This window comes from Macrotis lagotis, chromosome 5 (genome assembly GCF_037893015.1).
Source record: "Macrotis lagotis isolate mMagLag1 chromosome 5, bilby.v1.9.chrom.fasta, whole genome shotgun sequence".
Lineage (NCBI taxonomy): Eukaryota > Metazoa > Chordata > Mammalia > Peramelemorphia > Peramelidae > Macrotis > Macrotis lagotis.
Genome location: NC_133662.1, coordinates 56,727,938 through 56,736,888, shown reverse-complemented (window position 1 = coordinate 56,736,888; position 8,951 = coordinate 56,727,938).

Below are 8,951 nucleotides of genomic sequence, written 5' to 3'. Positions count from 1 at the left end.
TGGAGACCCCCAAAAGAGCCACTTGGGGGTCCCTGCAGTTAGGAGGCCCTGAGTTCCAACCCTGACATCCAGGGCCATCCCCGGTCATCCTGATTCCTGTCTGGACGCTGGACCCAGAGGGCTCTGGAGGAGAAGCTGAGGCTGGTGGCCGAGCCCAGCACCCCCCACTCAGATCCAGTTCATGCGCGTCCTCCCTTCCAGTAGGAAGGACAGCCACCACGAGGCAGCCGTTCATTGCGTGTTTTTCAATGACTAAAATACTCAAAATATTGTGTTAGACTTAAAAGATATAAAGGTTAAAAATGACTAAAATTAATTTTGAACTTGCACAATGAACCACCACTTAATTTTAAGTATCTTACATGTGCCAGACATTGGAGATGTGCGTGTGTGTGTTTGTGTGTGTTTGTGTGTGTGTGTGTGTGTGTGAAATAGATGTGGGATTTAAAAATCAAAAAGTGAAATGAGTCTCAACCCTTAAGGTATGAAGGTGAAAGGCGCATGTTCTCACTGATAAATATAAGAAACTTATTACTATACTGCTATACATTGGAAGATCAATTTATAGAATGAAATTATAGAAAGAAATTTATATTCTAAGCAGGGAGATAACAGGTGCCTATATAAATGAATGTATACAAACCTGTAGAAAGAAATCTTGGGAGGATAAGATACTAGTAGTGATAGGGAAAAGGCAAAGCATATCACTGTAGTAACTGAGGCAGCACGAATCTGAGGGAAATGGAAGAGTTCTGGGGGAAGGGTGGGAGGTAGTTATGGGTGGGGTGGGAATTTGATGTTTCTTTTTATAAGATTTTTAGGAGAAAAGACTAGCTCTTATCTCTGCCACCTTGGGGTTAGTTCATTAACATCCAAATCATTTCAATTCATCATTTTAGGTAAAACTCTAATGTTATCTCAAAATCATTAGCACCTTTTGATATTCTGCTGATCTGAAACTGGGAAGTCCTGAAATTTGTTTGGGATTTATATATTATAGGACCAAGAAACCTAAATAGCAGCGACTAGATGGCTGATTCAGCACATATTACCCAGGATGTGAATTTTGGTTAATATATGAGACAATTAGCAAATTATGCTCCTTTGATCATTGGGGTCATTTGTATGTGACTTCCAGGTTCTCTTCACAATCTTTACTTCCTGCTATTGATCCTTATATTACCCACTTATAAATTTACTATACTGACTATATGGGGTAGGGGAGGGAGGTTGGTCAAAGGACCAGAACAAGATATATTTTTAATACATACTTCTTTTGAAGACATTAGGATTCTGGACAGTTGACTCTTTGTTATTGTTTATCCTTTTCAATTGCTCAAATATCTTTTCCTTTCTAAAATTTTCTTGACCCTTGTGTTTGTACTTCAAAGTTTCAAGTTTCAAAAATCTTTTCATCAGAAATGCTCAAAAGTCCTCTATTCCATTAATACACATTGCCTACTCTCACCCAGTTGCTCTCAATGGGCCTACATTCCAATGGTGAGACAATATTTAAACAGCTAGGTACATACATGAAATATTTATTGTAGATCAGAATGATCTCAAAGGGGAAGACATTGTTAGCTGCAAGAGGGGAGGCAGGGCAAGGAACCAAGAAAAGTTTCCTAAATTAGGTGGAATTTAAAATAATTCTTGAAGGCATATAGAAGAAATAAGGTAAGGTGGAAGAGCATTCCAAGTATGGACTCTTTTATTGGTGCTTGAACTGTTTCTGGGTACCATAGTATTTTTTTCTTTAACTTATAAGCTCTGGATTTTGGTTTTGAGATAACTGAGATTTTTCATTTGGGCTTTCAAGGGTAAGTTCTTTCTATTTTTACTTGTTCTATGATTCTAAGATATTTAAACATTTTTCATTTATAGTTTCCTGAAATATGGCATAGTTTTGTTTTTCATTTTCTGTTTCGGGGGACCTAGTGATGCTTAAATTCTTAAAATTTGATCTATTTTCTAGGTCAGTTGTTTTTAATAGCATTTTTCTTTGACAGGTTCAATCTTGTGATTTTGTTCTAATATTTCTTTAAGTCATTGAGTTCTGTTTGCTCCATTCTAATTTTTAATGTGCCTCTACTAAGTTAAACTTTTCACCTTTTATTTTAAGCTATTTTTTCTTTTCATTTTATCTCTATTCATATATATTTATCTAAATCTCAATTCTTCTATGTTTTCTTGTAGTCTTGTTGTCAAGCCATATATGTGTTTATATATATACTCATTTTTGTATGCATGCACACACACAAATATACACATACACACGTATTATTTTATTTTCTTGATGTTCCATACTTGTATAATTAACTATCTTCTACTCAGTGGCTTAAACTGCAATAGTTTCTTATGTGTCTTCTGTATGCTAATCTCCAGCCTTGCCTTGGTTACTGACTTAGGACTTCATACCCAAGAATAGACTCTTCCCCTCCATATACTCTTTTTTTTTTTAGTTTTTGCAAGGTTAAGTGACTTGCCCAAGACCACACAGCTAGGTAATTAAGTGTCTGAGGCTGGATTTGAACTCAGGTACTCCTGACTCCATAGCTGGTGCTCTATCCACTGCACCACCTAGCTGCCCCCTCCATATATTCTTGAATGGTTTTTGTCAGGTTCTGTTTGGCTTTGTTTCTGAGCCCAACTCCTTTCCCTGTGTCTGCATTCAGAGCACTGACTTCAGGCTACTCTGAATTGTCCCAGGCTAGAGTGCTGTAGTCTGTAAGCCTACCTGCTTGTTTTGGTTTAGGAAATTAATTCCTGCTGTCTTGTTCCTCCATGTTTTGGGTCATTTTTTCATATGGCTGATAGCTTAGATTTCTTCCTTTGAAAATGCCTATTAAATAGCCTTGGTCAGAATGCTGTGGTTCTTTGTCTTCTAGAGCATCTCTTCTGGTCAGAGCTTCCTTGGAGAGTACTCCTGGCTGGCAGCTCTAACTGTGTGGTTAGAGAGCAGGAGGCTTCTGATGCTTTTGTAGCTTCCCTGTCAGAGTCCATTGGCTTTCCCGTTCTCCAGAAACACAATTTTGAAGACTTCAAATACCTTCCACCCCCACCCCCCAAAAAAGCTATGCTGGACCACTGGCTTATTCACCTGAGCTTGCACTTGCTTACCCAGCAGATCTTCTTTCCTAGTACTTTGAGGCTTTCTGATTGTCTTTTTTATGCAGCATTGTACTAGATGGAGATTCTTTTTTTTTTATTGTTTAATTTCTTATTTGATTACTTGATTATTTTGAGCTAGTTGAATGGAACTCACTTGCTCATTGTGGAAATCAATGTTCTGTACCTGCATGAAAGGTAGAATTGGTGGGAGCTAGAGAAAAGAGAGATCTGGATTCTTCTGGCTTCCGCTTCACCAGACAAGAAGAGATTTGTTTCCAATTTCTCTTAAGGTCTATGGAAGGGAAAATTGGGGAAGAAGCTCACTTGTAGAACTTGGATCATTTACTATTCACAGCTTGCTATACTACTCTTCAAGGAATGTTCCCCCACTTGGGTGAGATCTGAGACTCACTTTTTTTTTTTTTTTTGCAAGGCAATGGGATTAAGTGACTTGCCTAAAGGCACACAGCTAGGTAATTATTAAGTGTCTGAGGTCAGAATTGAACTCCAGGGCCGGTGCCACCTAGCTGCCCCCAAGACTCACTCTCTTGGCTGAGCTGTTTATCTCTCTCAGAAAGGGAGAGTTCATTCAGTCTGTACTGTCTTGTATAAAGGATCAAATGTATACTTTCTTTGACTTTTTTGTTATCAACTTAGATAAATGGGCTCCTTTGCTACTTGCTATATTTATTCATTGTAGAAATGGTATTTGGTGAGAAGACAAGCCTTGAATATATAAACTGGGACAAATTCACTTACCTTGGCAGTGTCCTTTCCAAGGAAGTACATATTGACAATGGGAGAAAAGAGGCATCAGACTGACTATCAAACTGAAGATCTACAGAGCTATTAGGCTGACCTCACTACTATATGCTGGTGAAAACCTGGACAGTCTACCAGCCCCTTGTCAGGAAACTGAATCACTTCCATTTAAATTGTCTTAGGAAGATTCTGAAGATCACCTAGCCAAAGAAGCTATCAGACACTGAAGTCTTTTCTTGAGTTAAAACTGCCTAGCATTTTTTTAATTTTAGAAAGGTTTTATTTATTTTGAGTTTTACAATTTTTCCCTCAATCTTGCTTCCCTCCTCCACCCCCCACAGAAGGCAATTTGTTGGTCTTTACATCATTACCATAGTATGCATTGATCTAAGTTGAATGTGATGAGAGAGAAATCGTATCCTTAAGGAAGAAACATATAGTATGAGATATAGCAGAATTACAGAATAAGACAACTTATTTTTTTAAATTAAAGGTAATAGTCTGTTCTTTGTTCAAACTCCACAATTCTTTCTCAGGATACAAATGGCATTATCCATCGCAGATATCCAGAAATTGTGCCTGATTGTTGCCCTGTTGGTATGAGCAAGTCCATCAAGATTGATCATCACCCCCATGTTGATGTTAGGGTATACAATGTTCTTCTGGTTCTGCTCATCTTGCTCAGCATCAGTTCATGCAAATCCTTCCTGGCTTCCCTGAATTACCATCCATCCTGGTTTCTAATAGAACTATAGTGTTCCATCATATACATATACCACAGTTTATTAAGCCATTCCCCAATTGATGGGTATTCCCTCATTTTCCATTTCTTTGCCACCACAAACAGAGATGCTATGATCATTTTTGCACAGGTGATGTTTTTACCCTTTTTCATAATCTCGTCAAGGTGTAGACCCATTAGTGTATTGCTGGATCAAAGGGTATGCGCATTTTTATTGCCCCTTGGGCATAATTCCAAATTGCTCTCCAGAAAGGTTGGAGAGCTCCACCAAGCATTCAAACAATTCTACAGAGAGTACAACTATGATGGACTGGACACATTAGAATGTCAGACATATGCTTGCCAAAAAAAACCTATTTTATGGAGAATTCACACAGGGCAAGTGCCCACAAGGGGATCAGAAGAAGTGATACTGGGACACTCTGAAGGTCTTACTGAAGAACTTTAGAATTCATTGTACATCATGGGAGACATTGTCACAGGACCGTCCAACATGGTGTGCCTTCATCAGTGAGGGTGCTGTACCCTATGAGGAGGGCAGAATTGAAGCAGCTCAAAGGAAACATGACATACATAAGTCTAAAGTACCCACCCAGGTGTTCACATGAACTATTTGTGCCTGTCCTGTGGTAGAGCATTCCAAGTTTGTATTGGTCTGATCAGTCACAGTCAAATATACTGTAATTTATCTCAAACATGTAATTTTTGGTCTTCTTCGATGACTAAGGTCAATAACCAACCAACCAAGGACTGTGTAGTTTATGTAAATCCACATAGATTTATCAAGAGGTGACTTAGATATTTATTAAAATTTTATTTATTAAAGAATAAATATTTCTTGCATGTCCTCCCCTAACCCTTCTCCATGTGAAAGAAGGAAAAGAAAAAGCATTTACATAATAATGCCTACTATGTGTGAGGCATCATCTAACTGCTATTACAAATATTATGTCTTTTGCTCTCCAAGAAAGACTTCAATTCTTCTCAGGAGGAGAAGCAGGAGTTTGGAGTCAGAAGCTGATCTCTCTGCTCTCCTCAGAGAGAAGGAGGACTAGACTAGAATTATATCTTACTATTCCCTTAAATATTAGTCTGGGGAAATAATTTTTAGGCTTGAGATAAAATCTTGATCACTTTTTTTTTAACTTTTACATGCATAGTTTTCAACCTTTTTTTGTAAGCTTTTGAGTTTCACATTTTTCTTTCTACTTTCTACTTTCTTCCCTTCCCTCCCACCTCCTCATGACAGTGAGTAATCTGATATAGTTTATACATATATTAACATATTTCCATAGAAATCATATTGTGAAAGAATCATAACTAAAGGGGGTAGGGAAACCATGAGAAAAAGAAAAAATATAAAAGAAGTTCCAAAAAGTAAAAATAGTATGCTTTTAGTCTGCTTTCAGACTCCATAATTTTTTTCTTCGAATGTGGATGGACAATTTTAGAATTGTCCTTTATCACTGAACCATTGAGGGGGGAGCCAAGACCATCATAGTTGATTATTACACAATGTTGCTGTTAAGGTGTGTACAATGTTCTCCTGTTTCTAATCACTTCACTCAGCATTAGTTCATCTTCCCAGGCTTTTCTAAAATTCTCCTGCTTATGCTTTTTTACAGAACAATAGTACTCCATTACATTCAGATAAAATAATTTGTTCAATCATTCCCCAATTGATAGGCATCCTCTCAATTTCCAAATATTTGCCATGACCAAAAAAAAAAACTTCTATAAATATTTTTGCACATGTGGATCCTTTTCCCCTCTTTATGATCTTTTTGGGATGTGGCTCTAGTAGTGGTCTTGCTGGGTCAGAGTATGCACAGTTTTATTGCTCTTTGGACATAATTCCAAATTGCAATCCAGAATGGTTGAATGAGTTCACAACTCCACCAACAATGCATTTATAAAATTAAAAAAAAAAGAATTGTTGGAATGCTAGGCAGTTTAGCTCGAGAAAAGATTTCAGTGTCTGGTATCTTGTCCTGTCAGGTGATCTTCAGAATCTTCCCAAGACAATTTAAATGGAAGTGATTCAGTTTCCTGACAAGGGGCTGGTAGACTGTCCAGGTTTCCACTGGCATATAGCAATGAGGTCAGCGTAACAGCTCTGTAGATCTTCAGTTTGATAGTCAGTCTGATGCCTCTTTTCTCCCATTGTCAATATATACCTCCTTGGAAAGGACACTGCCAAGGTAAGTGAATTTATTCACAGTACTCAAAACTTGTCCATTTGCTGTAATCAATGGTTTCACATTTGGATGGTGTGGTGCTGGCTGATGTAGCACCTGTGTTTTCTTGGTGTTAATTGTTAGACCAAAATTAGCACAAGCATCAGAGAATCGATCCATACTCTCTCTGTTGCATCTCAGTTTCAGAAGCTGTATTGAGTGCACAATGATCTGAAAATAGAAGATCATGTACCAATGCTCCCTCCACTTTGGTCTTGGCTTGTAGTATTTTCAAATTGAAGAATTTGCCATCAGTGTGGTAGCTGACTTTGAGGTCATGATCATCCTCAGTGAAGGTGTTTGATAACATGGCTGAAAATATCATGCTAAAAATTATGGGATCAAGGATATATTCTTGGTTCACTCCATTGGTGACTGGGAAATCTTGAGAGCATCATCCACTATCCAGAACCTGGGCATGCATACTGTCATGAAAGTGATATACATGAAAGTGATGTTCAATAATCTTCTCTGGGGAACAAAATTTTGACATAATTTTCCATAAACCAAAATCATGACTGATGAAATTCATAAGGCCTTGGTCAGATCTACAAATGTATACAAACTTCTGTTCCTAGCATTTTTCCCAAAGTTGTTGGACATATTCAAAAACAATATGACATCCATACACTCTTTTCTGGAGTATGTATGTAGAAGAATTGGACTTTTTTTTATGATTTTCATGGCCTCATCTTAGCTGAATGTCTGATATACATAGGTTCAGCAGCTAAATTGATGTAGTAACATTTACTCACTCACTTGACTGTGGTGATTCCAACTTAGCTGAACCCTTATGATAGAGGATTGTGTATGTGCCACTTTCCCCTTTAGCAGTCTATAGGTCCATGTCTCAAGGTCTTTTGTCACAGTACCTGAGAACAGTCCCATGACTTGAATTGTATATTCCTGGGTTGAACAGAGAAAGATTAGGTGTTGCAAAAGGATCTATTTTGGTCACATTTCTTCTTTTAATCATTAATCCTTTGAGGAATGGTTCTTTTTAGAAATTTATGTCATTAAAAACATTTACTATATGCCACATCTATGGTTTTGGATATCAGACTTTTATAAAAAATGCTTAATTGGATTTTCCCCTTTCTATATCTGTCTTCCTTATCAGAATAAATTGCTTTTACTTGTGCAAAAACTTTTAATTTTTGTATAATCAAATTCACTTATTTTTTTGTCAGATCTAGTTAAGACATTTCCCCCTTAACTCATTTTAAAAAACAAATATTCTGGGGTGGCTAGGTGGCACAGTGGATAGAGCACTGGCCCTGGAGTCAGGAGTACCTGAGTTCAAATCCAGCCTCAGACACTTAATAATTACCTAGCTGTGTGGCCTTGGGCAAGCCACTTAACCCCATTTGCCTTGCAAAAATCCTAAAAAAAAAAATTCCATTCTTGAACTTCATTAAGGATATTATTTAAAAACATTTGTAGCTTTATTTTTATTTTAATTTTATTCCTTCCCCCTTTATCTTTACTTTTGTCCTTCTACATGAATTTTGTTATTTGTTATTTATTATTTGCTATTTATTAAATTTTATAAAGTGTTCTATTAGCATTTTGATTATCATAGAATTAAATCTATAGAATAATTTGGGATGTAATTTTACAAAAATTGTAATAAACTATATATGGTAAATGGCTCTCCATTTAGTAATACTTTTTCATATAAATTTTTTGTAGATGTGTTTATTCTAGTTCTATTTTCCTTAGAAACTTCTTCTAAATAATCATTTAATTTTCCTTTTCATTTATCAATTTTTTTGTTTTTGTTTTTCCCATTAATGATATAGTAAAATATACATGATTTTATAGAATCCAAGAATTTCAGAGGTGGAAGAGAACTCTGTGTACATTTATACCTGCAGAAGAATCTTTTCTATGACACACCCAATAAATGGCCATTTGGTTTTGCTTGAAGTCTTTGATTATCCATTACTTTTTGGGGTAGCCAATTTCACTTTTGGAGAGTTCAAATTGTTAGGAAGTTTTCTTTTGCATCAAACTTTTACCACTTTGAAACTTCCATACCTTGCTCTTAATTCTGTCCTCTGGAGCCAAACAGAAGTCTGAGGCAGTGGAAAGAGCAC